Source organism: Triticum dicoccoides, unplaced genomic scaffold (genome assembly GCF_002162155.2).
Source record: "Triticum dicoccoides isolate Atlit2015 ecotype Zavitan unplaced genomic scaffold, WEW_v2.0 scaffold59867, whole genome shotgun sequence".
Taxonomy (NCBI): Eukaryota; Viridiplantae; Streptophyta; class Magnoliopsida; order Poales; family Poaceae; genus Triticum; species Triticum dicoccoides.
This window is the reverse complement of record NW_021285033.1, coordinates 17861-40910: the sequence shown is the minus strand read 5'-3', so window position 1 is coordinate 40910 and position 23050 is coordinate 17861. Positions and strand designations below refer to the sequence as shown.

The 23050-nt window shown below is 48.2% G+C and overlaps 17 non-coding genes and 1 pseudogene across 17 annotated transcripts; all 18 read left to right on the top strand.

Annotated features, from left to right (window-relative positions):
* Positions 1-12200: 12200 nt before the first annotated feature.
* Positions 12201-12319, top strand: LOC119347153. Its single transcript, XR_005168157.1, has one exon. It is a non-coding gene; the product is annotated as a 5S ribosomal RNA (ribosomal RNA).
* Positions 12320-12686: 367 nt separating this feature from the next.
* On the top strand, positions 12687-12805 carry LOC119347159. Its single transcript, XR_005168163.1, has one exon. It is a non-coding gene; the product is annotated as a 5S ribosomal RNA (ribosomal RNA).
* Positions 12806-13172: 367 nt separating this feature from the next.
* LOC119347154 lies at positions 13173-13291 on the top strand. The gene has a single exon (XR_005168158.1). It is a non-coding gene; the product is annotated as a 5S ribosomal RNA (ribosomal RNA).
* Positions 13292-13658: 367 nt separating this feature from the next.
* LOC119347156 lies at positions 13659-13777 on the top strand. Its single transcript, XR_005168160.1, has one exon. It is a non-coding gene; the product is annotated as a 5S ribosomal RNA (ribosomal RNA).
* Positions 13778-14135: 358 nt separating this feature from the next.
* On the top strand, positions 14136-14254 carry LOC119347152. Its single transcript, XR_005168156.1, has one exon. It is a non-coding gene; the product is annotated as a 5S ribosomal RNA (ribosomal RNA).
* A 367-nt stretch (positions 14255-14621) lies between these two features.
* On the top strand, positions 14622-14740 carry LOC119347166. Its single transcript, XR_005168170.1, has one exon. It is a non-coding gene; the product is annotated as a 5S ribosomal RNA (ribosomal RNA).
* A 367-nt stretch (positions 14741-15107) lies between these two features.
* Positions 15108-15226, top strand: LOC119347164. The gene has a single exon (XR_005168168.1). It is a non-coding gene; the product is annotated as a 5S ribosomal RNA (ribosomal RNA).
* Positions 15227-15593: 367 nt separating this feature from the next.
* Positions 15594-15712, top strand: LOC119347172. The gene has a single exon (XR_005168175.1). It is a non-coding gene; the product is annotated as a 5S ribosomal RNA (ribosomal RNA).
* Positions 15713-16079: 367 nt separating this feature from the next.
* Positions 16080-16198, top strand: LOC119347155. The gene has a single exon (XR_005168159.1). It is a non-coding gene; the product is annotated as a 5S ribosomal RNA (ribosomal RNA).
* A 367-nt stretch (positions 16199-16565) lies between these two features.
* Positions 16566-16684, top strand: LOC119347160. The gene has a single exon (XR_005168164.1). It is a non-coding gene; the product is annotated as a 5S ribosomal RNA (ribosomal RNA).
* A 367-nt stretch (positions 16685-17051) lies between these two features.
* On the top strand, positions 17052-17170 carry LOC119347158. Its single transcript, XR_005168162.1, has one exon. It is a non-coding gene; the product is annotated as a 5S ribosomal RNA (ribosomal RNA).
* A 367-nt stretch (positions 17171-17537) lies between these two features.
* LOC119347167 lies at positions 17538-17669 on the top strand (annotated as a pseudogene).
* Positions 17670-18036: 367 nt separating this feature from the next.
* LOC119347168 lies at positions 18037-18155 on the top strand. The gene has a single exon (XR_005168171.1). It is a non-coding gene; the product is annotated as a 5S ribosomal RNA (ribosomal RNA).
* Positions 18156-18522: 367 nt separating this feature from the next.
* LOC119347162 lies at positions 18523-18641 on the top strand. The gene has a single exon (XR_005168166.1). It is a non-coding gene; the product is annotated as a 5S ribosomal RNA (ribosomal RNA).
* Positions 18642-19008: 367 nt separating this feature from the next.
* On the top strand, positions 19009-19127 carry LOC119347161. Its single transcript, XR_005168165.1, has one exon. It is a non-coding gene; the product is annotated as a 5S ribosomal RNA (ribosomal RNA).
* A 367-nt stretch (positions 19128-19494) lies between these two features.
* Positions 19495-19613, top strand: LOC119347165. Its single transcript, XR_005168169.1, has one exon. It is a non-coding gene; the product is annotated as a 5S ribosomal RNA (ribosomal RNA).
* A 367-nt stretch (positions 19614-19980) lies between these two features.
* On the top strand, positions 19981-20099 carry LOC119347150. The gene has a single exon (XR_005168155.1). It is a non-coding gene; the product is annotated as a 5S ribosomal RNA (ribosomal RNA).
* A 367-nt stretch (positions 20100-20466) lies between these two features.
* LOC119347163 lies at positions 20467-20585 on the top strand. Its single transcript, XR_005168167.1, has one exon. It is a non-coding gene; the product is annotated as a 5S ribosomal RNA (ribosomal RNA).
* Positions 20586-23050: the final 2465 nt, after the last annotated feature.

Sequence of the window (23050 nt, the reverse complement as noted above, 5' to 3'; positions counted from 1 at the left end):
ATTGCGTCATGCTGACCTCAGCAGGTCAACAGACCGGGTCCAGGTCAAACCTGACACTGGGACCCACATGTCAGTGTGATTAGCTTAACTAAAATTAATTAAACTAACCCTAATAGTTAACAGGGCTGGGCCCCACCTGTCATTGACTCAGGAGAGTCAACCGGGGCCCACCCGTGGTCAAAGTCAAAGTCGGCTGCCGGCGTTTAGCCGCCGGCGAGCCCGACGCGGCGGCGAGAGTGGTTTTGGCCACTCCGGCGACCAAATGGGCCGCGGAGGGCATCTAGGAGGAGCTGGGGACGAGCCGAAGCTCTTGGTGGAGTCAGTTGCGCTCGGGGCGGCCGGAATCGGTGCCGGCGGCGAACGAGGTGGCGGCCGGAGCTCGGGTGGGTGCGGGGTTAGCGCTGCGGCTTGCAAACGAGCTAGCTGCCACGCTAGCGTTACTCCACGGGTCGTTGCGAGTGCAACGGACGCACGCGCGGGGCCATTTGGTCACCGGGGCTTCGCCGGCAACGAGCCCGCGCGGCGACGGCTACGGTGAGCAAGGGGGGCGGCGGCTACGGCAAGCAAACGAAGGCGGGATTAGGGGGAAGAGGACCGGGGGCTCACCACGGTCACGAAGAGATGCTCGGCGAGGTCGGGGACGGTCCGGAGCCGGCGAATTTGACGAAGATGGCCGGCGGGTCCGAGGTAGAAGACGACGGCGATGGCGGCGATGCAGGGCTTCCGGAGGGCTGTGGATCGGTGGGGAGGAAGAGGGGGTCGAGGCGGAGCTCCTGGGTGCATCGGCGAGGCTAGGGGTGCACGGTGGCTGCGGCAATCGGTGTCGGTGGCGGCGGCTCCGTTCGGGCCCGAGGTGCGGAGCGAGAGGGAGAGCAGGAGAAGGGGATGAGTGAGGGGGGTCCAGGGGTTCGAGGCGTCGCCGAAGAGAAGGCCCGAGGTGCCGCGGTGGCGAGGGACGCATGCAGGCAGGGAGGTGGCGTGGCGCCACGGCGCGCGCGTGCGCTGTCTCCCTCCTCTGCCTACTGGCAGAGGTAGAGGACGACTGGCACCAGGCCAGTGGGCTGGGCCGGCCAGATGGGCTGGCCAGCTGGGCCAGGTAAGTGGCGTCAGGTAATCCCCTTCTCTCCCTGTCTTTTTTAATACTGTTTTTATTAATTGTTCTGTTTGTTTTGATTTAGTTTAACAACTAAATCATTTAAATAAATTCTGTAGATTTTTATGTGGCTTGCTAAAATATATACAAAGCCACTCACAAACTTCCAGAATTATTGGAGTCATATTTAATATATGTTAAAATATAAATCCAAAGCAAATAGTTATTGGATTAATTCAAATGGCCAAAATAATTATCTCCGTGACTCCAAAAATATTGGTTTGACTTTTACCTCTTACCAATATTTCCATGGAATATCAGGAACATTTTCTTGGACACATTTGAGAAGATTTAATTGTTGGTTATTTTTAGAGGTTTCCTGAGGCTTTTGAAAATTCCTCAATCAAATTTCATTTGAATTTAAACATGATGCACACATGGAAGCAAGCATAGGACAGGCCAGAACTAGGGATGTGACACAAAACCCCCTTGTTCATTCCGATAAAATCCCACTCTCTCGCTCCTGCTCTCTATTACTACATTAGGACAACAACGATTCAACTGTTACTTGCTGCGGTAGCTGAACCCCTTTATCCTTTGCATGACCTGTCATTCCACAGTAAATAGATGAAACCCACTAGCATGAGTAGGAGTTGTTTGAGCCCTGTTGTGCCTACTCATTCATGTTTGTTTGTCATGCCTGCTATTGCTTAGAGTTGAGTCAGGTCTGATTCATCGGGGATGTATCAGAGGCGTGTGAACATGTCCTACTGTGTGTGAGCTAAGTGTGTGAACACGATTTGGTAAAGGTAGCGGTGAGAGGCCATGTAGGAGTACATGGTGGGTTGTCTCATTGCAGCCGTCCTCAGGAACTGAGTTCTGTGTTTGTGATCCATGAACAGTTACTACCACACATTGGGTTCCGGTAACTCGACCCCTCTCGGCTTCTTAATCACCCTTGTTCTCTGTCCAGGAGTTGCAACTAGTTTCTGGTGTTTGTAGGTAGTGTTAGTAGTCTACCAAGTGGCACCCGGTACAGGTGGGCTTGGGACAGACTAGGCACAGTGGCCCGGTGTACCAAGTGGCACCCGGATGGTGGACTTGGGAACCCTGCACACATCGTTTGGGGCCGTGAGCGACACCCCGGCCGGATCTCCTCATGGATGGAACCCGAATAGGCGATAAACCTGGACTAGAGAGTTGAGTGTTTAGGTAGGTCGTGGTCTACACCCACGTCGGCTTTCGCTTGAAGTCTGCCGAGCACATGTCGTGTGCAGACGCTAAGTGGTGGAAACATGTATGAAGAAGTACACCCCTGCAGGTTTAACATCATCTATTCGAATAGCCGGATTCCTCGGATATGGAAACTTGGACCCCATTGCATAGTTCATAGACAAGTGAAAGTGGATACCCTAAAATACGCAAGATAAGCGTGAGTGCTATGGATGGCGTTCTCGTAGGGAGACGGGAGCGGATCCATAGTGGTGTATTGATATGGTGAATATGTGGACTCGTGTGCGCCACCTCAAAAGAGTTACTTGCAGTCGTAGTTCAGGATAGCCACCGAGTCAAAGCTGGCTTGCTGCAGTTAAACCCCACCATCCCCTTTGTTGATAATGATGCATATGTAGTTAGTTCTGATGTAAGTCTTGCTGGGTACATTTGTACTCACGTTTGCCTATTTTATGTTTTGCAGAGAGACTTCGGTCTCGCTAGTAGTTTCGCGTGGACTTCGACGTTTAGCTTGTTACCTCAGCTACGATCTTGTGCCTCGGCAGGATTTGGTAGATAGTCAGGCTTCTCAGCCTTTTTCATTTATAGATGTCTGTACTCAGACATGATAGCTTCCGCTTGTGCTTTGATTTGTATGCTCTGATTGTTGGGTCATGAGACCCCTGTTTGTAATATCTCGCTCCTCGGAGCCTATTGAATAAATTACTTGAGTCGTAGAGTCATGTTGTGATGCCATGTTGTGTTTGCACATATCGAGCATATTGTGTGTATGTTATTGAAATGCTTGGTATGTGTGGGATCTGACTATCTAGTTGTTTATCTTTAGTAGCCTCTCTTATCGGGAAATGTCTCCTAGTGTTTCCACCGAGCCATGGTAGCTTGCTACTGCTCCGGAACACTTAGGCTGGCCGGCATGTGTCCTTCTTCGTTCCTGTGTCTGTCCCTTCGGGGAAATGTCACGCGATGAATACCGGAGTCATGTTAGCCCGCTACAGCCCGGTTCACCGGAGTCCTGCTAGCCCAGTGCTACAGCCTGGATTCACTCGCTGATGACCGACACGTTCGATGCTGGGTCATGGATGCCTGTCCCTGTAAGTCTGTGCCACTTTGGGTTTACGACTAGCCATGTCAGCCCGGGCTCCTTATCATATGGATGCTAGCGACACTGTCATATACGTGTGCCAAAAGGCGCAAACGGTCCCGGGTAAAGGTAAGGCGACACCCGTGGGAATACCGTGCGTGAGGCCGCAAACTGATATGAAGGGTTACATGCTAGATCTATGTGGCATTGAGTCGGGGTCCTGACAGCGTTGGTATCAGAGCTTGACTGCCTGTAGGATTACCAAGCCAAACTGGTCGAAGTTGAGTCTAGAAATTCTTTAGTTATATGTAGGGGAATTGATTGTGGGATGGAACGTAAGGCTCTTTTTACTCCTCATACCTCATGGCCTTCTGATCTGAGTCATCATCTTCTCTTCTACGGGGATTAAGAACTAGGCTATCTCTTCTTTCTATTAGGATCACGTGTTACTAATCAGTGGACTTATAAGATTGTTGGATTTAAGTCTCAGTTCAGTTCCTACTACTTCCGTATGTTAATTGTGATCTCGAAACCTTGATATTGTGTTTTTGAGTGGTTATGCCACCATTTTTGTGAATGTCTCAAATCTTTTCTGAGCATTTACAGCCGTTATGCTGTCCAAGTCATTCCAGGTTTCTAAATAGTCGGATGCAATTGCAAATCCCTTCCTCCTGTTTCCGATGTGCCTTTGGTCAGATTAATCACACAAATCAGTGAGTTGAGGTACTTTATTGCCTTGACATATATGTTGGAGCTACTATTATGACCCTAGGTGTTTTAGGGAGTCACCTAGTAATCCAGCAATGTTTTGTGTTCCCAGTGTGAAGATTCTGGCCATCATTCTCGTAAGCATCCCGTGATGCCACTTAGTTAGTAGGCATTTCATTTCTGGGTTTTCGACCCGAGATTCACTCTACCTACTTCATGTTGATAGTAATTGCTAGTGCCTTTAGGATATTAGTAACCTTTGCGATAGTCCTTGAAGTCCGTGGTATCTTCTTCTTCCAAATACCATGAACTACTTATGGCAAAAGTTCCTCGTTGAACTGAAATATCACAACAGGATTATTCTTGAGGAATTCTCCATTCATAAATCGTGACTCTGCCAGTTCTACCTTTCTGCATGGGTTATCCGGAAGAATTATGTTGAACTTGGTTCGACATACTAGTCTATGCATCCACAACTCAGAAAGTTATATGTTCCTTTGAGTTGTCCCTCTTTAGTTGTCTACTGACCTTCGTCTATCAATTGATAGTCAAGAGTATGCATGCATTCGTTTATCGATGCCTATTACTCTTGTGGTCCGTCAAGCCATTCTATCGCGGAATGACTAGGAGAAACAAACTCCAGTACCTCTTCCATATCCAGGATTGGGTCGAAGAAGTTGTGCTCCGCAGAACAAATTGCTAATCCAGCTTTTGCTCTGTTCTACCTTGGAGTATTACATATTTTATATCAAGAATGTCATGGGAATTGCACACCATCCTATGAACTCTTGGTACAGTGATACTTCTTGCCATCATTGTTCATTCCTCGGTTCCTGTGTTATTGTAACTGGAATGTCGACAAGTGAATCGTGATGTGTGAAATCAATACTGCTAGCAACTCCGTTGTTTGGTAGTTAAAGGACAATAATTTCATTCTTAGCGTGTTGGTTTTTGAATCATCCTTCTAAGACTGATCGTGCTACCTAGTCCTTATTTCGGTGCACCCTTCGATTGATGAGTTAGGATCTTGTCAAGTCCTCACTCATTTGATCATATCGTCTTGCCCTCAAAAGCAAGATTGTTCTCGAGCTTAGTAACATATCGGTGGTTCGTGATTTTCCGAAGATCTTCTCGGAAGTATTACCAGGTTGTCACCTGACCGCTGTGTTGAGCTCGTGATCAAGTTGGTTTCTTGTGAACCACCCTTCTCCAAGAATCTGTGTTGGATATCCCTGAGCTAGTTGGTTAAGCTAGACAACAACTTGGAGGGTTGGAAGATAAAAGCTTGCCTGACTTAGTTTGTCCCAAAGGGATATTCTTATGTAGTGTGTGTTGAAGAAGATGATATCTTCATCGATTGGTCCCTGTGATCAGTTGCTGGACCTATTGTCTTATCAATCCTTTGATTTGAGTATGGGCTATCGTCAAATCAAATCAGTACCAACGATGCTCGTAATATTGTCTTATTCGTGGTTGATCCCTCGAGCATACACCATTACATCTTTGGTCTGACCAATGCTATCACCGTGTTCACTTAACTATGGAATTCCTTTTAAAAGGAAACCCGGATGAATTGTTGTTGAGCCCATTGACAACATCCTTATCTCCTCCATGATTTTGTTGAACATTAAGCTAGTGTTGGAAATTTTTGAAAGCATTTGTTCATGCTAGCTCATGAAGCATATGTTTGGATGAAGGTAGTGACTTCCTTTAATTCATGTGCATCTGATGCAAGTTGCCGCCGTGGATTCGAGAAAGTCAATGTTGCTTTCTTTGGAATCATTCCAAATCAGTCATGCACACGTGCGAAGAATTCTGTGGTTTGAAGATTTGCAACCTTCAATCTATATGTATCCCTAGCACACCAAGCCACTGGTTGATTTGTTCAAGGAGAAGGAGTTCCTTCATAAGAGCTAATCCGGACTTATGTAAGGACTTCGATACCCTCGTTGATGGTTCCCCCTCCTGAACTCGGTAGTGTTTTATTATAAGACTACTTTGTGGTCATGCTTGTCTGGAACAACGTGTTCACATGTTTGTAGCAGAACCAGCTCATGTTTTGGAGCTTGCTATCGTAGTTCATCTCCCGAGAATCTCACCACGCCGTCTCGTCGATTTGTGTTGTAAACTTTCATTTTTCTTTCTAGACTTGATGAGTCTGGGATATTCTGACACCAACCAGATGTGAATCTCAGGCAGATGTGATGGTTGGAACATTTTCCAAGAACTATAATATTGGTCTCGCGATAACCGGTAAAGTGGATGTCGTGGCCAACACACCCCGCCGGAAGACCTGTTATTATAATATCTTGATTGAGGAAGTTGGCCACCTCCCCATAGGGACTTCGTAGGATTTACTCCCTAGTTGCCCCTATGGATTCTTGTGTTCCCGAAGTCCGACCTTTTTACTTGATGCTTTAGATATCAAACCATATCTATGAATGGGTTACACTAGCACATCAAGGAGAACATTAGAAGCGGAGTGCTAAATGTCTCTCGGGCGATCATCCAGATTTTATTTCCTTGGCCCCGCCAAGGGTGAAATCTGAGAAGGTGTTATCTTCCTTTGCATCTGCATCCTCCATCACCATTCATCATGGTAGTAAGTTGTGTTACCGGACCCTTGACACGGATGTTGGTAAAACCTTGATGTTTATGGAATTGCTCAAGTTCTTGAGAGCACGCGCAAGTGCTAGGTTTGATCGTCGGCATTAACTGTATAGCGCTCTCAGTTTCCTCGGTTATGCTATAACCAGTCCAATAGTGGGATAACTCTCTATTGTTGGGTTCTTCCCCAGTTACCAGAATCATTCCCAGCATTTGCATTTTGTTCCCAGCTTGCACCGCCAATGTGTCATTCTACCATGGGTCTCTTCCATTTCTGGTGATAAGCAAATTCATCCATTACGTTGTCTTCAACAAGGTAATCCACATCATCTAAGTCCGAGTATGCCATTCTACCGACCCCCTCCAAACGATCGCTCGAGAATTGTCCTAGGCTGGTTTAAAGAGTTTCAATGATCTCTATATCAAAGGTAATTATTTTTGCCACCTAAGGGGATATTTCTACGAGTCACCGTCCCTAAGGTGCCTCGTTGTGGTATCATGGCAACTCAACTCCTCGCTACGTTGATAATCGTTTACCACCTTTTTAGGTGTGGAATCGTTGTCTACCTAGTGAACCTTCGTCATCTGTTCCACTCCATTCCTCTAGAGGTGTGCTTCGTCTCTCAGCTTGAGAGATATTTCCATGTCTCAAACCATGAGTTGATCCTAAGTTGTTCGATCTTCGAGGAGATCGATCCTTCTAGAGTTTTCCTTCCCTCTTCTTGTCATGTTAGTTGGAGTTCTCAGAACAAGACTTCGAGACAATGATGGTGATTGATTCAACGCTCTTATGAAGTGCACCCTGGATCGTGAAGATTATACTAGTCTGCGTTACCCTTCACCTTACCCTATGCTTGAATCTCGAGACGAGATTCTTGTTTAGTGGGGGTGAGTTGTCACATCCCTAGCTGCTGGTAGTGCTCTAGGCTAGCTTCATGTGTGCATCATGTCTATATTTTCGAAACTTGAACTGAGGAATTTTGGAAGCCTCAAAAACTTAAATAAAGGAGGGGCAAAAACCCTAGAAATCTCATTCATTGCTCCAAAATGCTCTTCTTAAATGTTTGATAATTTTTGGTAAGGGTTCTGGTCCCAACCAAAATATTGAACATTTTTAAGGAATTATTTTTGGGACTTTGGATTTAATTCATTAGCTATTTGAATTTGAATTATATTCATATAATTAGAATATAATTTCAAATACCCCTGAAATATTTTATAAGCTTTTGGAAAAGTCCATCTAGCAATATAAAATATTCAGAGGAGTTTTTGGCATTGTTTGAATTATTTTAAATTCAAAACAGTGGCAAAATAAATTAAATAAAACAAAACAGAAGAAAAAAATAAAACAGAGAGAGAAGGAAGTTACCTGGCGCCACTTACCTGGCCCAGCTGGCCAGCCTATCTGGCCGGCCCAGCCCACCTCCTCCCCCTTGTCATCTTCCTCCTCTGCCAGGAGGACGAACAGAGGCGAGGCGTGGCGCGCGCCCGAGAGGCCTCGGCCACCTCCTGCTTCCCCCTGGCCACCTCCTGCTTCCTCCTCGACGCCCCGGAGACGCCACGCGCCTCCTCGACCCCCCTCTCACTTCCCTCTCCCTCTGAATCGCTCCCCCTCCTCTGGCTCTCTCTTTCCCTCTCTTCCCTGTGATCCCCGAGCGCAGCCGTCGCCACCATTCGCCATAGCCGCAGCCACCAGCCCTCCCTCGCCCCTCCGCCAGTTCCAGAAGCTCCGCCGCTGACCTCTACACCGTCCCCGCCAAGCCACACGAGCGGGCGCGCCCTTCAGCGGCTTCCCCGACCTCTTCTTCAAGCTTCGGCCGCCGAGATCGCCGACGACCGTGTGCCCTCCCTGACGCCTCCCCGAGCTCCCCGAGGCCACCGTCGCAACCCCCGTGAGCTCCTCTCTGTTTCCCCTCTGACCCCCTGCTCGTTCTCGTGCCGTAGCTGCCGTCCCCGCAAGCACCGAGCTCCGGCCATCGCCATGGCCGGCGAACCTCGCGCCCCGGAGCTCTTCCGCTCGCTCCAGTAGCTCCCGCGTGCTCTCCAGGTCCCCAGGGTCTCGACGCGCTCCTCTGCTCTCCGGCTAACGCGCTGCAGCCACCACGTCGTGCTGGCCCGAACTCCGGCCGCCGCCTTTGAGCTCGCCGCCGTCGATATAGGTCGCCCCCGGCCTAACTGACCGCACCACTCGACGCGCGGGATCTTCAGCGTCACGTAGCTGCCCTCCGCCGGCCATTTGGTCGCCGGAGGAGGAATTCCGACCCCCTCCGCCGTCTCGGGCTTCACCGGCGACGAGCCGTGGACCAAGTCCGGCGAGTTTGACCCCAGTTGGACGCCCTAACTCAATGACAGGTGGGCCCAGCCCTGTTAGCTAATTAGGATTAGCACTAATCGAATTAGTTAAACTAATTACCCCCCACTGCTGACACTGACATGTGGGCCAGGCTCTAATTAAACTTAGGTTAGTTAACTGCGTCACTGACGTGTGGTCCCCACACGTCAGGTTTGACCGGACCAGCCCCTGTTGACCTGTGACATCATGCCAACGTCATGCTGACGCAATAATTCCTTTCTGGAATTTAAATAAATCTTAAATGATTTAATAATTCCAGAATATATTCTAAACTTCAATAAATCATAGAAAATTAAGCGTAACTCCAAATTAAATAAATTATATATGAAAAATTATCAGAAAAATTCAAGGAATCCATCTGTACCATTTTCATGCATGTTAGAACAACTTATAGCTGCTGTTTAGCACAAATCAATTAAATGGAATTTGAATAATCACATATGGAGTTTCAATTTGAATCTTGTATTCAAACCAACTTCATTTAATCTGTTGCTAGTTGCATTAGCCCAAAACACATTCATTTTGCCATGTCATGATCATGCATCATATTGTGCATTGCATTGATTGTGTTCCCTTCTGTGTTGCCGGTATTTGTCCCCTCTCGATAGACGTGATACCGATGATGTGATCGTTGACACTGATGAAGACTCAATGTTATCTTCAGAAGTGCCAGGCAAGCAAAACCCCCTTGTTCATTCCGATAAAATCCCACTCTCTCGCTCCTGCTCTCTATTACTGCATTAGGACAACAACGATTCAACTGTTACTTGCTGCGGTAGCTGAACCCCTTTATCCTTTGCATGACCTGTCATTCCACAGTAAATAGATGAAACCCACTAGCATGAGTAGGAGTTGTTTGAGCCCTGTTGTGCCTACTCATTCATGTTTGTTTGTCATGCCTGCTATTGCTTAGAGTTGAGTCAGGTCTGATTCATCGGGGATGTATCAGAGGCGTGTGAACATGTCCTACTGTGTGTGAGCTAAGTGTGTGAACACGATTTGGTAAAGGTAGCGGTGAGAGGCCATGTAGGAGTACATGGTGGGTTGTCTCATTGCAGCCGTCCTCAGGAACTGAGTTCTGTGTTTGTGATCCATGAACAGTTACTACCACACATTGGGTTCCGGTAACTCGACCCCTCTCGGCTTCTTAATCACCCTTGTTCTCTGTCCAGGAGTTGCAACTAGTTTCTGGTGTTTGTAGGTAGTGTTAGTAGTCTACCAAGTGGCACCCGGTACAGGTGGGCTTGGGACAGACTAGGCACAGTGGCCCGGTGTACCAAGTGGCACCGGATGGTGGACTTGGGAACCCTGCACACATCGTTTGGGGCCGTGAGCGACACCCTGGCCGGATCTCCTCATGGATGGAACCCGAATAGGCGATAAACCTGGACTAGAGAGTTGAGTGTTTAGGTAGGTCGTGGTCTACACCCACGTCGGCTTTCGCTTGAAGTCTGCCGAGCATATGTCGTGTGCAGACGCTAAGTGGTGGAAACATGTATGAAGAAGTACACCCCTGCAGGGTTAACATCATCTATTCGAATAGCCGGATTCCTCGGATATGGAAACTTGGACCCCATTGCATAGTTCATAGACAAGTGAAAGTGGATACCCTAAAATACGCAAGATAAGCGTGAGTGCTATGGATGGCGTTCTCGTAGGGAGACGGGAGCGGATCCATAGTGGTGTATTGATATGGTGAATATGTGGACTCGTGTGCGCCACCTCAAAAGAGTTACTTGCAGTCGTAGTTCAGGATAGCCACCGAGTCAAAGCTGGCTTGCTGCAGTTAAACCCCACCATCCCCTTTGTTGATAATGATGCATATGTAGTTAGTTCTGATGTAAGTCTTGCTGGGTACATTTGTACTCACGTTTGCCTATTTTATGTTTTGCAGAGAGACTTCGGTCTCGCTAGTAGTTTCGCGTGGACTTCGACGTTTAGCTTGTTACCTCAGCTACGATCTTGTGCCTCGGCAGGATTTGGTAGATAGTCAGGCTTCTCAGCCTTTTTCATTTATAGATGTCTGTACTCAGACATGATAGCTTCCGCTTGTGCTTTGATTTGTATGCTCTGATTGTTGGGTCATGAGACCCCTGTTTGTAATATCTCGCTCCTCGGAGCCTATTGAATAAATTACTTGAGTCGCAGAGTCATGTTGTGATGCCATGTTGTGTTTGCACATATCGAGCATATTGTGTGTATGTTATTGAAATGCTTGGTATGTGTGGGATCTGACTATCTAGTTGTTTATCTTTAGTAGCCTCTCTTATCGGGAAATGTCTCCTAGTGTTTCCACCGAGCCATGGTAGCTTGCTACTGCTCCGGAACACTTAGGCTGGCCGGCATGTGTCCTTCTTCGTTCCTGTGTCTGTCCCTTCGGGGAAATGTCACGCGATGAATATCGGAGTCATGTTAGCCCGCTACAGCCCGGTTCACCGGAGTCCTGCTAGCCCAGTGCTACAGCCTGGATTCACTCGCTGATGACCGACACGTTCGATGCTGGGTCATGGATGCCTGTCCCTGTAAGTCTGTGCCACTTTGGGTTTACGACTAGCCATGTCAGCCCGGGCTCCTTATCATATGGATGCTAGCGACACTGTCATATACGTGTGCCAAAAGGCGCAAACGGTCCCGGGTAAAGGTAAGGTGACACCCGTGGGAATACCGTGCGTGAGGCCGCAAAGTGATATGAAGGGTTACATGCTAGATCTATGTGGCATTGAGTCGGGGTCCTGACAAAGTCCTCGTGTTGCATTCCTTTTATAATTATTTTTTGCGCCTTGTGAAAAACATATCGCACGTGCGCAATATATATTAATCCCGTTATATTATTTTTGACGTTTGCGATATGTTTAAGCTCGATGCTCATTGCTCGCGCGTCTTGGGGCGGCTTTGTGGCGCGAAGAGCGCTTTCTGAAAGGGGTGGAAAAAACTCGTGTTGCTGCGGTATGGAGGGAGGGGTGGAAACCGTGGAAAACTCGTCTCCGTGATTGAGCGGGAGAGTAAGTAGTATAGGACATTATCCATTGTTAGGGAACGGTTGTAATGGTAGTGAGAATGTAGAATCGTCTTTGGAGCGGACCTGGGAGTGGCAAGCATAAGGGACGAAGACGGGGAAACATGTCGGATGCGATCATACCAGCACTAAAGCACCGGATCCCATCAGACCTCCGAAGTTAAGCGTGCTTGGGCGAGAGTAGTACTAGGATGGGTGACCTCCTGGGAAGTCCTCGTGTTGCATTCCTTTTATAATTATTTTTTGCGCCTTGTGACAAACATATCGCACGTGCGCGATATATATTAATCTCGTTATATTATTTTTGACGTTTGCGATATGTTTAAGCTCGATGCTCATTGCTCGCGCGTCTTGGGGCGGCTTTGTAGCGCGAAGAGCGCTTTCTGAAAGGAGTGGAAAAAACTCGTGTTGCTGCGGTATGGAGGGAGGGGTGGAAACCGTGGAAAACTCGTCTCCGTGATTGAGCGGGAGAGTAAGTAGTATAGGACATTATCCATTGTTAGGGAACGGTTGTAATGGTAGTGAGAATGTAGAATCGTCTTTGGAGCGGACCTGGGAGTGGCAAGCATAAGGGACGAAGACGGGGAAACATGTCGGATGCGATCATACCAGCACTAAAGCACCGGATCCCATTAGAACTCCGAAGTTAAGCGTGCTTGGGCGAGAGTATTACTAGGATGGGTGACCTCCTGGGAAGTCCTCGTGTTGCATTCCTTTTATAATTATTTTTTGCGCCTTGTGACAAACATATCGCACGTGCGCGATATATATTAATCCCGTTATATTATTTTTGACGTTTGTGATATGTTTAAGCTCGATGCTCATTGCTCGCGCGTCTTGGGGCGGCTTTGTGGCGCGAAGAGCGCTTTCTGAAAGGGGTGGAAAAAACTCGTGTTGCTGCGGTATGGAGGGAGGGGTGGAAACCGTGGAAAACTCGTCTCCGTGATTGAGCGGGAGAGTAAGTAGTATAGGACATTATCCATTGTTAGGGAACGGTTGTAATGGTAGTGAGAATGTAGAATCGTCATTGGAGCGGACCTGGGAGTGGCAAGCATAAGGGACGAAGACGGGGAAACATGTCGGATGCGATCATACCAGCACTAAAGCACCGGATCCCATCAGAACTTCGAAGTTAAGCGTGCTTGGGCGAGAGTAGTACTAGGATGGGTGACCTCCTGGGAAGTCCTCGTGTTGCATTCCTTTTATAATTATTTTTTGCGCCTTGTGACAAACATATCGCACGTGCGCGATATATATTAATCTCGTTATATTATTTTTGACGTTTGCGATATGTTTAAGCTCGATGCTCATTGCTCGCGCGTCTTGGGGCGGCTTTGTAGCGCGAAGAGCGCTTTCTGAAAGGAGTGGAAAAAACTCGTGTTGCTGCGGTATGGAGGGAGGGGTGGAAACCGTGGAAAACTCGTCTCCGTGATTGAGCGGGAGAGTAAGTAGTATAGGACATTATCCATTGTTAGGGAACGGTTGTAATGGTAGTGAGAATGTAGAATCGTCTTTGGAGCGGACCTGGGAGTGGCAAGCATAAGGGACGAAGACGGAGAAACATGTCGGATGCGATCATACCAGCACTAAAGCACCGGATCCCATCAGAACTCCGAAGTTAAGCGTGCTTGGGCGAGAGTATTACTAGGATGGGTGACCTCCTGGGAAGTCCTCGTGTTGCATTCCTTTTATAATTATTTTTTGCGCCTTGTGACAAACATATCGCACGTGCGCGATATATATTAATCCCGTTATATTATTTTTGACGTTTGCGATATGTTTAAGCTCGATGCTCATTGCTCGCGCGTCTTGGGGCGGCTTTGTGGCACGAAGAGCGCTTTCTGAAAGGGGTGGAAAAAACTCGTGTTGCTGCGGTATGGAGGGAGGGGTGGAAAACTCGTCTCCGTGATTGAGCGGGAGAGTAAGTAGTATAGGACATTATCCATTGTTAGGGAACGGTTGTAATGGTAGTGAGAATGTAGAATCGTCTTTGGAGCGGACCTGGGAGTGGCAAGCATAAGGGACAAAGACGGGGAAACATGTCGGATGCGATCATACCAGCACTAAAGCACTGGATCCCATCAGAACTCCGAAGTTAAGCGTGCTTGGGCGAGAGTAGTACTAGGATGGGTGACCTCCTGGGAAGTCCTCGTGTTGCATTCCTTTTATAATTATTTTTTGCGCCTTGTGACAAACATATCGCACGTGCGCGATATATATTAATCCCGTTATATTATTTTTGACGTTTGCGATATGTTTAAGCTCGATGCTCATTGCTCGCGTGTCTTGGGGCGGCTTTGTGGCGCGAAGAGCGCTTTCTGAAAGGGGTGGAAAAAACTCGTGTTGCTGCGGTATGGAGGGAGGGGTGGATACCGTGGAAAACTCGTCTCCGTGATTGAGCGGGAGAGTAAGTAGTATAGGACATTATCCATTGTTAGGGAACGGTTGTAATGGTAGTGAGAATGTAGAATCGTCTTTGGAGCGGACCTGGGAGTGGCAAGCATAAGGGACGAAGACGGGGAAACATGTCGGATGGGATCATACCAGCACTAGAGCACCGGATCCCATCAGAACTCCAAAGTTAAGCGTGCTTGGGCGAGAGTAGTACTAGGATGGGTGACCTCCTGGGAAGTCCTCGTGTTGCATTCCTTTGATAATTATTTTTTGCGCCTTGTGACAAACATATCGCACGTGCGCGATATATATTAATCCCGTTATATTATTTTTGACGTTTGCGATATGTTTAAGCTCGATGCTCATTGCTCGCGCGTCTTGGGGCGGCTTTGTGGCGCGAAGAGCGCTTTCTGAAAGGGGTGGAAAAAACTCGTGTTGCTGCGGTATGGAGGGAGGGGTGGAAACCGTGGAAAACTCGTCTCCGTGATTGAGCGGGAGAGTAAGTAGTATAGGACATTATCCATTGTTAGGGAACGGTTGTAATGGTAGTGAGAATGTAGAATCGTCTTTGGAGCGGACCTGGGAGTGGCAAGCATAAGGGATGAAGACGGGGAAACATGTCGGATGCGATCTTACCAGCACTAAAGCACCGGATCCCATCAGAACTTCGAAGTTAAGTGTGCTTGGGCGAGAGTAGTACTAGGATGGGTGACCTCCTGGGAAGTCCTCGTGTTGCATTCCTTTTATAATTATTTTTTGCGCCTTGTGACAAACATATCGCACGTGCGCGATATATATTAATCCCGTTATACTATTTTTGACGTTTGCGATATGTTTAAGCTCGATGCTCATTGCTCGCGCGTCTTGGGGCGGCTTTATGGCGCGAAGAGCGCTTTCTGAAAGGGGTGGAAAAAACTCGTGTTGCTGCGGTATGGAGGGAGGGGTGGAAACCGTGGAAAACTCGTCTCCGTGATTGAGCGGGAGAGTAAGTAGTATAGGACATTATCCATTGTTAGGGAACGGTTGTAATGGTAGTGAGAATGTAGAATCGTCTTTGGAGCGGACCTGGGAGTGGCAAGCATAAGGGACGAAGACGGGGAAACATGTCGAATGCGATCATACCAGCACTAAAGCACCGGATCCCATCAGAACTCCGAAGTTAAGCGTGCTTGGGCGAGAGTAGTACTAGGATGGGTGACCTGCTGGGAAGTCCTCGTGTTGCATTCCTCTTATAATTATTTTTTGCGCCTTGTGACAAACATATCGCACGTGCGCGATATATATTAATCCCGTTATATTATTTTTGACGTTTGCGATATGTTTAAGCTCGATGCTCATTGCTCGCGCGTCTTGGGGCGGCTTTGTGGCGCGAAGAGCGCTTTCTGAAAGGGGTGGAAAAAACTCGTGTTACTGCGGTATGGAGGGAGGGGTGGAAACCGTGGAAAACTCGTCTCCGTGATTGAGCGGGAGAGTAAGTAGTATAGGACATTATCCATTGTTAGGGAACGGTTGTAATGGTAGTGAGAATGTAGAATTGTCTTTGGAGCGGACCTGGGAGTGGCAAGCATAAGGAACGAAGACGGGGAAACATGTCGGATGCGATCATACCAGCACTAAAGCACCGGATCCCATCAGAACTCCGAAGTTAAGCGTGCTTGGGCGAGAGTAGTTCTAGGATGGGTGACCTCCTGGGAAGTCCTCGTGTTGCATTCCTTTTATAATTATTTTTTGCGCCTTGTGACAAACATATCGCACGTGCGCGATATATATTAATCCCGTTATATTATTTTTGACGTTTGCGATATGTTTAAGCTCGATGCTCATTGCTCGCGCGTCTTGGGGCGGCTTTGTGGCGCGAAGAGCGCTTTCTGAAAGGGGTGGAAAAAACTCGTGTTGCTGCGGTATGGAGGGAGGGGTGGAAACCGTGGAAAACTCGTCTCCGTGATTGAGCGGGAGAGTAAGTAGTATAGGACATTATCCATTGTTAGGGAACGGTTGTAATGGTAGTGAGAATGTAGAATCGTCTTTGGAGCGGACCTGGGAGTGGCAAGCATAAGGGACGAAGACGGGGAAACATGTCGGATGGGATCATACCAGCACTAGAGCACCGGATCCCATCAGAACTCCGAAGTTAAGCGTGCTTGGGCGAGAGTAGTACTAGGATGGGTGACCTCCTGGGAAGTCCTCGTGTTGCATTCCTTTGATAATTATTTTTTGCGCCTTGTGACAAACATATCGCACGTGCGCGATATATATTAATCCCGTTATATTATTTTTGACGTTTGCGATATGTTTAAGCTCGATGCTCATTGCTCGCGCGTCTTGGGGCGGCTTTGTGGCGCGAAGAGCGCTTTCTGAAAGGGGTGGAAAAAACTCGTGTTGCTGCGGTATGGAGGGAGGGGTGGAAACCGTGGAAAACTCGTCTCCGCGATTGAGCGGGAGAGTAAGTAGTATAGGACGTTATCCATTGTTAGGGAACGGTTGTAATGGTAGTGAGAATGTAGAATCGTCTTTGGAGCGGACCTGGGAGTGGCAAGCATAAGGGACGAAGACGGGGAAACATGTCGGATGCGATCGTACCAGCACTAAAGCACTGGATCCCATCAGAACTCCGAAGTTAAGCGTGCTTGGGCGAGAGTAGTACTAGGATGGGTGACCTCCTGGGAAGTCCTCGTGTTGCATTCCTTTTATAATTATTTTTTGCGCCTTGTGACAAACATATCGCACGTGCGCGATATATATCAATCCCGTTATATTATTTTTGACGTTTGCGATATGTTTAAGCTCGATGCTCATTGCTCGCGCGTCTTGGGGCGGCTTTGTGGCGCGAAGAGCGCTTTCTGAAAGGGGTGGAAAAAACTCGTGTTGCTACGGTATGGAGGGAGGGGTGGAAACCGTGGAAAACTCGTCTCCGTGATTGAGCGGGAGAGTAAGTAGTATAGGACATTATCCATTGTTAGGGAACGGTTGTAATGGTAGTGAGAATGTAGAATCGTCTTTGGAGCGGACCTGGGAGTGGCAAGCATAAGGGACGAAGACGGGGAAACATGTCGGATGCGATCATACCAGCACTAAAGCACCGGATCCCATCAGAACTCCGAAGTTAAGCTCCGAAGTTAAGCGTGCTTGGGCGAGAGTAGTACTAGGATGGGTGACCTCCTGGGAAGTCCTCGTGTTGCATTCCTTTTATAATTATTTTTTGCGCCTTGTGACAAACATATCGCACGTGCGCGATATATATTAATCCCGTTATATTATTTTTGACGTTTGCGATATGTTTAAGCTCGATGCTCATTGCTCGCGCGTCTTGGGGCGGCTTTGTGGCGCGAAGAGCGCTTTCTGAAAGGGGTGGAAAAAACTCGTGTTGCTGCGGTATGGAGGGAGGGGTGGAAACCGTGGAAAACTCGTCTCCGTGATTGAGCGGGAGAGTAAGTAGTACAGGACATTATCCATTGTTAGGGAACGGTTGTAATGGTAGTGAGAATGTAGAATCGTCTTTGGAGCGGACCTGGGAGTGGCAAGCATAAGGGACGAAGACGGGGAAACATGTCGGATGCGATCATACCAACAGTAAAGCACCGGATCCCATCAGAACTCCGAAGTTAAGCGTGCTTGGGCGAGAGTAGTACTAGGATGGGTGACCTCCTGGGAAGTCCCCGTGTTGCATTCCTTTTATAATTATTTTTTGCGCCTTGTGACAAACATATCGCACGTGCGCGATATATATTAATCCCGTTATATTATTTTTGACGTTTGCGATATGTTTAAGCTCGATGCTCATTGCTCGCGCGTCTTGGGGCGGCTTTGTGGCGCGAAGAGCGCTTTCTGAAAGGGGTGGAAAAAACTCGTGTTGCTGCGGTATGGAGGGAGGGGTGGAAACCGTGGAAAACTCGTCTCCGTGATTGAGCGGGAGAGTAAGTAGTATAGGACATTATCCATTGTTAGGGAACGGTTGTAATGGTAGTGAGAATGTAGAATCGTCTTTGGAGCGGACCTGGGAGTGGCAAGCATAAGGGACGAAGACGGGGAAACATGTCGGATGCGATCATACCAGCACTAAAGCACCGGATCCCATCAGAACTCCGAAGTTAAGCGTGCTTGGGCGAGAGTAGTACTAGGATGGGTGACCTCCTGGGAAGTCCTCGTGTTGCATTCCTTTTATAATTATTTTTTGCGCCTTGTGACAAACATATCGCACGTGCGCGATATATATTAATCCCGTTATATTATTTTTGACGTTTGCGATATGTTTAAGCTCGATGCTCATTGCTCGCGCGTCTTGGGGCGGCTTTGTGGCGCGAAGAGCGCTTTCTGAAAGGGGTGGAAAAAACTCGTGTTGCTGGGGTATGAAGGGAGGGGTGGAAACCGTGGAAAACTCGTCTCCGTGATTGAGCGGGAGATTAAGTAGTATAGGACATTATCCATTGTTAGGGAACGGTTGTAATGGTAGTGAGAATGTAGAATCGTCTTTGGAGCGGACCTGGGAGTGGCAAGCATAAGGGACGAAGACGGGGAAACATGTCGGATGCGATCATACCACCACTAAAGCACCGGATCCCATCAGAACTCCGAAGTTAAGCGTGCTTGGGCGAGAGTAGTACTAGGATGGGTGACCTCCTGGGAAGTCCTCGTGTTGCATTCCTTTTATAATTATTTTTTGCGCCTTGTGACAAACATATCGCACGTGCGCGATATATATTAATCCCGTTATATTATTTTTGACGTTTGCGATATGTTTAAGCTCGATGCTCATTGCTCGCGCGTCTTGGGGCGGCTTTGTGGCGCGAAGAGCGCTTTCTGATAGGGGTGGAAAAAACTCGTGTTGCTGCGGTATGGAGGGAGGGGTGGAAACCGTGGAAAACTCGTCTCCGTGATTGAGCGGGAGAGTAAGTAGTACAGGACATTATCCATTGTTAGGGAACGGTTGTAATGGTAGTGAGAATGTAGAATCGTCTTTGGAGCGGACCTGGGAGTGGCAAGCATAAGGGACGAAGACGGGGAAACATGTCTGATGCGATCATACCACCACTAAAGCACCGGATCCCATCAGAACTCCGAAGTTAAGCGTGCTTGGGCGAGAGTAGTACTAGGATGGGTGACCTCCTGGGAAGTCCTCGTGTTGCATTCCTTTTATAATTATTTTTTGCGCCTTGTGACAAACATATCGCACGTGCGCGATATATATTAATCCCGTTATATTATTTTTGACGTTTGCGATATGTTTAAGCTCGATGCTCATTGCTCGCGCGTCTTGGGGCGGCTTTGTGGCGCGAAGAGCGCTTTCTGAAAGGGGTGGAAAAAACTCATGTTGCTGTGGTATGGAGGGAGGGGTGGAAACCGTGGAAAACTCGTCTCCGTGATTGAGCGGGAGAGTAAGTAGTATAGGACATTATCCATTGTTAGGGAACGGTTGTAATGGTAGTGAGAATGTAGAATCGTCTTTGGAGCGGACCTGGGAGTGGCAAGCATAAGGGACGAAGACGGGGAAACATGTCGGATGCGATCATACCAGCACTAAAGCACCGGATCCCATCAGAACTCCGAAGTTAAGCGTGCTTGGGCGAGAGTAGTACTAGGATGGGTGACCTCCTGGGAAGTCCTCGTGTTGCATTCCTTTTATAATTATTTTTGGCGCCTTGTGACAAACATATCGCACGTGCGCGATATATATTAATCCCGTTATATTATTTTTGACGTTTGCGATATGTTTAAGCTCGATGCTCATTGCTCGCGCGTCTTGGGGCGGCTTTGTGGCGCGAAGAGCGCTTTCTGAAAGGGGTGGAAAACACTCGTGTTGCTGCGGTATGGAGGGAGGGGTGGAAACCATGGAAAACTCGTCTCCGTGATTGAGCGGGAGAGTAAGTAGTATAGGACATTATCCATTGTTAGGGAACGGTTGTAATGGTAGTGAGAATGTAGAATCGTCTTTGGAGCGGACCTGGGAGTGGCAAGCATAAGGGACGAAGACGGGGAAACATGTCGGATGCGATCATACCAGCACTAAAGCACGAGATCCCATCAGAACTCCGAAGTTAAGCGTGCTTGGGCGAGAGTAGTACTAGGATGGGTGACCTCCTGGGAAGTCCTCGTGTTGCATTCCTTTTATAATTATTTTTTGCGCCTTGTGACGAACATATCGCACGTGCGCGATATATATTAATCCCGTTATATTATTTTTGACGTTTGCGATATGTTTAAGCTCGATGCTCATTGCTCGCGCGTCTTGGGGCGGCTTTGTGGCGCGAAGAGCGCTTTCTGAAAGGGGTGGAAAAAACTCGTGTTGCTGCGGTATGGAGGGAGGGGTGGAAACCGTGGAAAACTCGTCTCCGTGATTGAGCGGGAGAGTAAGTAGTATAGGACATTATCCATTGTTAGGGAACGTGTCAGGACCCCGACTCGATGTCACATCGATCTAGCCGGTAACACCTCATATCACTTTGCGGCCTCACGCACGGTATCCCCCCGGGTGTCGCCTTACCTTTGCCCGGGACCGTTTGCGCCTTTCGGCTCACGTATATGATAGTGTCGCTAGCATCCATATGATAAGGAGCCCGGGCTGACATGACTAGTCGTAAACCCAAAGTGGCACAGACTTACAGGGACAGGCATTCATGACCCAGCTTCGAACGTGTCGGTCATCAGCAAGTGGGTCCGGGCTGTAGCACTGGGCTAGCAGGACTCCGGTAAACCGGGCTGTAGCGGGCTAACAGGACTCCGGTACTCAAAGCGTGACATTTCCCCGAAGGGACAGACACAGGAACGAAGAAGGACACATGCCGGCCAGCCTAAGTGTTCCAGAGCAGTAGCAAGCTACCATGGCTCAGTGGTAACACTAGGAGACATTTCCCGGTAAGAGAGGCTACTAAAGATAAACAACTAGATAGTCAGATCCCACACATACCAAGCATTTCAATAACATACACACAATATGCTCGATATGTGCAATACAACATGGCATCACAAAATGACTCTACGACTCAAGTAGTTTATTCAATAGGCTCCGAGGAGCGAGACATTACAAACATGGGTCTCATGACCCAACAATCAGAGCATACAAGGCAAGGCACAAGCGGAAGCTATCATGTCTGAGTACAGACATCTATAAATGAAAAAGGCTGAGAAGCCTGACTATCTACCAGATCCTGCCGAGGGCACAAGATCGTAGTTGAGGTATCAAGCTAAACGTCGAAGTCCAAGCGGAACTACTAGTGAGACTGAAGTCTCTCTGCAAAAACATAAAATAGGCAAACGTGAGTACAAATGTACCCAGCAAGACTTACATCAGATCTATCTACACATGCATCATTATCAACAAGGGGGGGGGTGGAGTTTAACTGCAGCAAGCCAGCTTTGACTCGGTGGCTAACCTGAACTACGACTGCAAGTAACTCTTTTGAGGTGGCGCACACGAGTGCACATATTCACCATATCAATACACCACTATGGATCCGCTCCCGTCTCCCTACGAGAACGCCATCCATAGCACTCACGCTTATCTTGCGTATTTTAGAGTATCCACTTTCACTTGTCTATGAACTATGCAAGGGGTCCAAGTTTCCATATCCGAGGAATCCGGCAATTCGAATAGATGATGTTAACCCTGCAGGGGTGTACTTCTTCACACACGCTTTCGCCACTTATCGCCCTGTACACGTCATGTACCTCGGCAACCTTCAAGCGGAAGCCGGGCGAGGGAGTCGGCCACGACCTGACTAACCGAACAAGTCTCTAGTCCAGGTTTATCGCCTACTCAGGTTCCATCCGCAAGGAGATCCGGCCGGGGTGTCGCTTACGGCCCCAAACGATGTGTGCAGGGTTCCCAAGCCCACCAACCGGGTGCCACTTGGTACACCGGGCCACTGTGCCTAGTCTGTCCCAAGCCCACCTGTACCGGGTGCCACTTGGTAGACTACTAACACTGCCTACAAACACCAGAAACTAGTTGCAACTCCTGGACAGAGATCAAGTTGATTAATAAGTCGAGAGGGCTTGGAGCGCCCGGAGCCCAATGTGTGGTAGTAACTGATCATGGATCACAAACACAGAACTCAGTTCCTGAGGACGGCTGCAATGAGACAACCCACCATGTACTCCTACATGGCCTCTCACCGCTACCTTTACCAAATCGTGTTCACACACTTAGCTCACACACAGTAGGACATGTTCACACGCCTCTGATTCATCCCCGATGAATCAGACCTGACTCAACTCTAAGCAGTAGTAGGCATGACAAACAAGCATGAATGAGTAGGCACAACAGGGCTCAAACAACTCCTACTCATGCTAGTGGGTTTCATCTATTTACTGTGGCAATGACAGGTCATGCAAAGGATAAAGGGTTCAGCTACCGCAGCAAGTATCAAATATGTCGTTGTTGTCCTAATGCAGTAAAAGAGAGCAGGAGCGAGAGAGTGGGATTTTATCGGAATGAACAAGGGGGTTTTTGCTTGCCTGGCACTTCTGAAGATAACATTGAGTCTTCATCAATGTCAACGATCACATCATCGGTATCACGTCTATCGAGAGGGGACAAATACCGGCAACACAGAAAGGAACACAATCAAT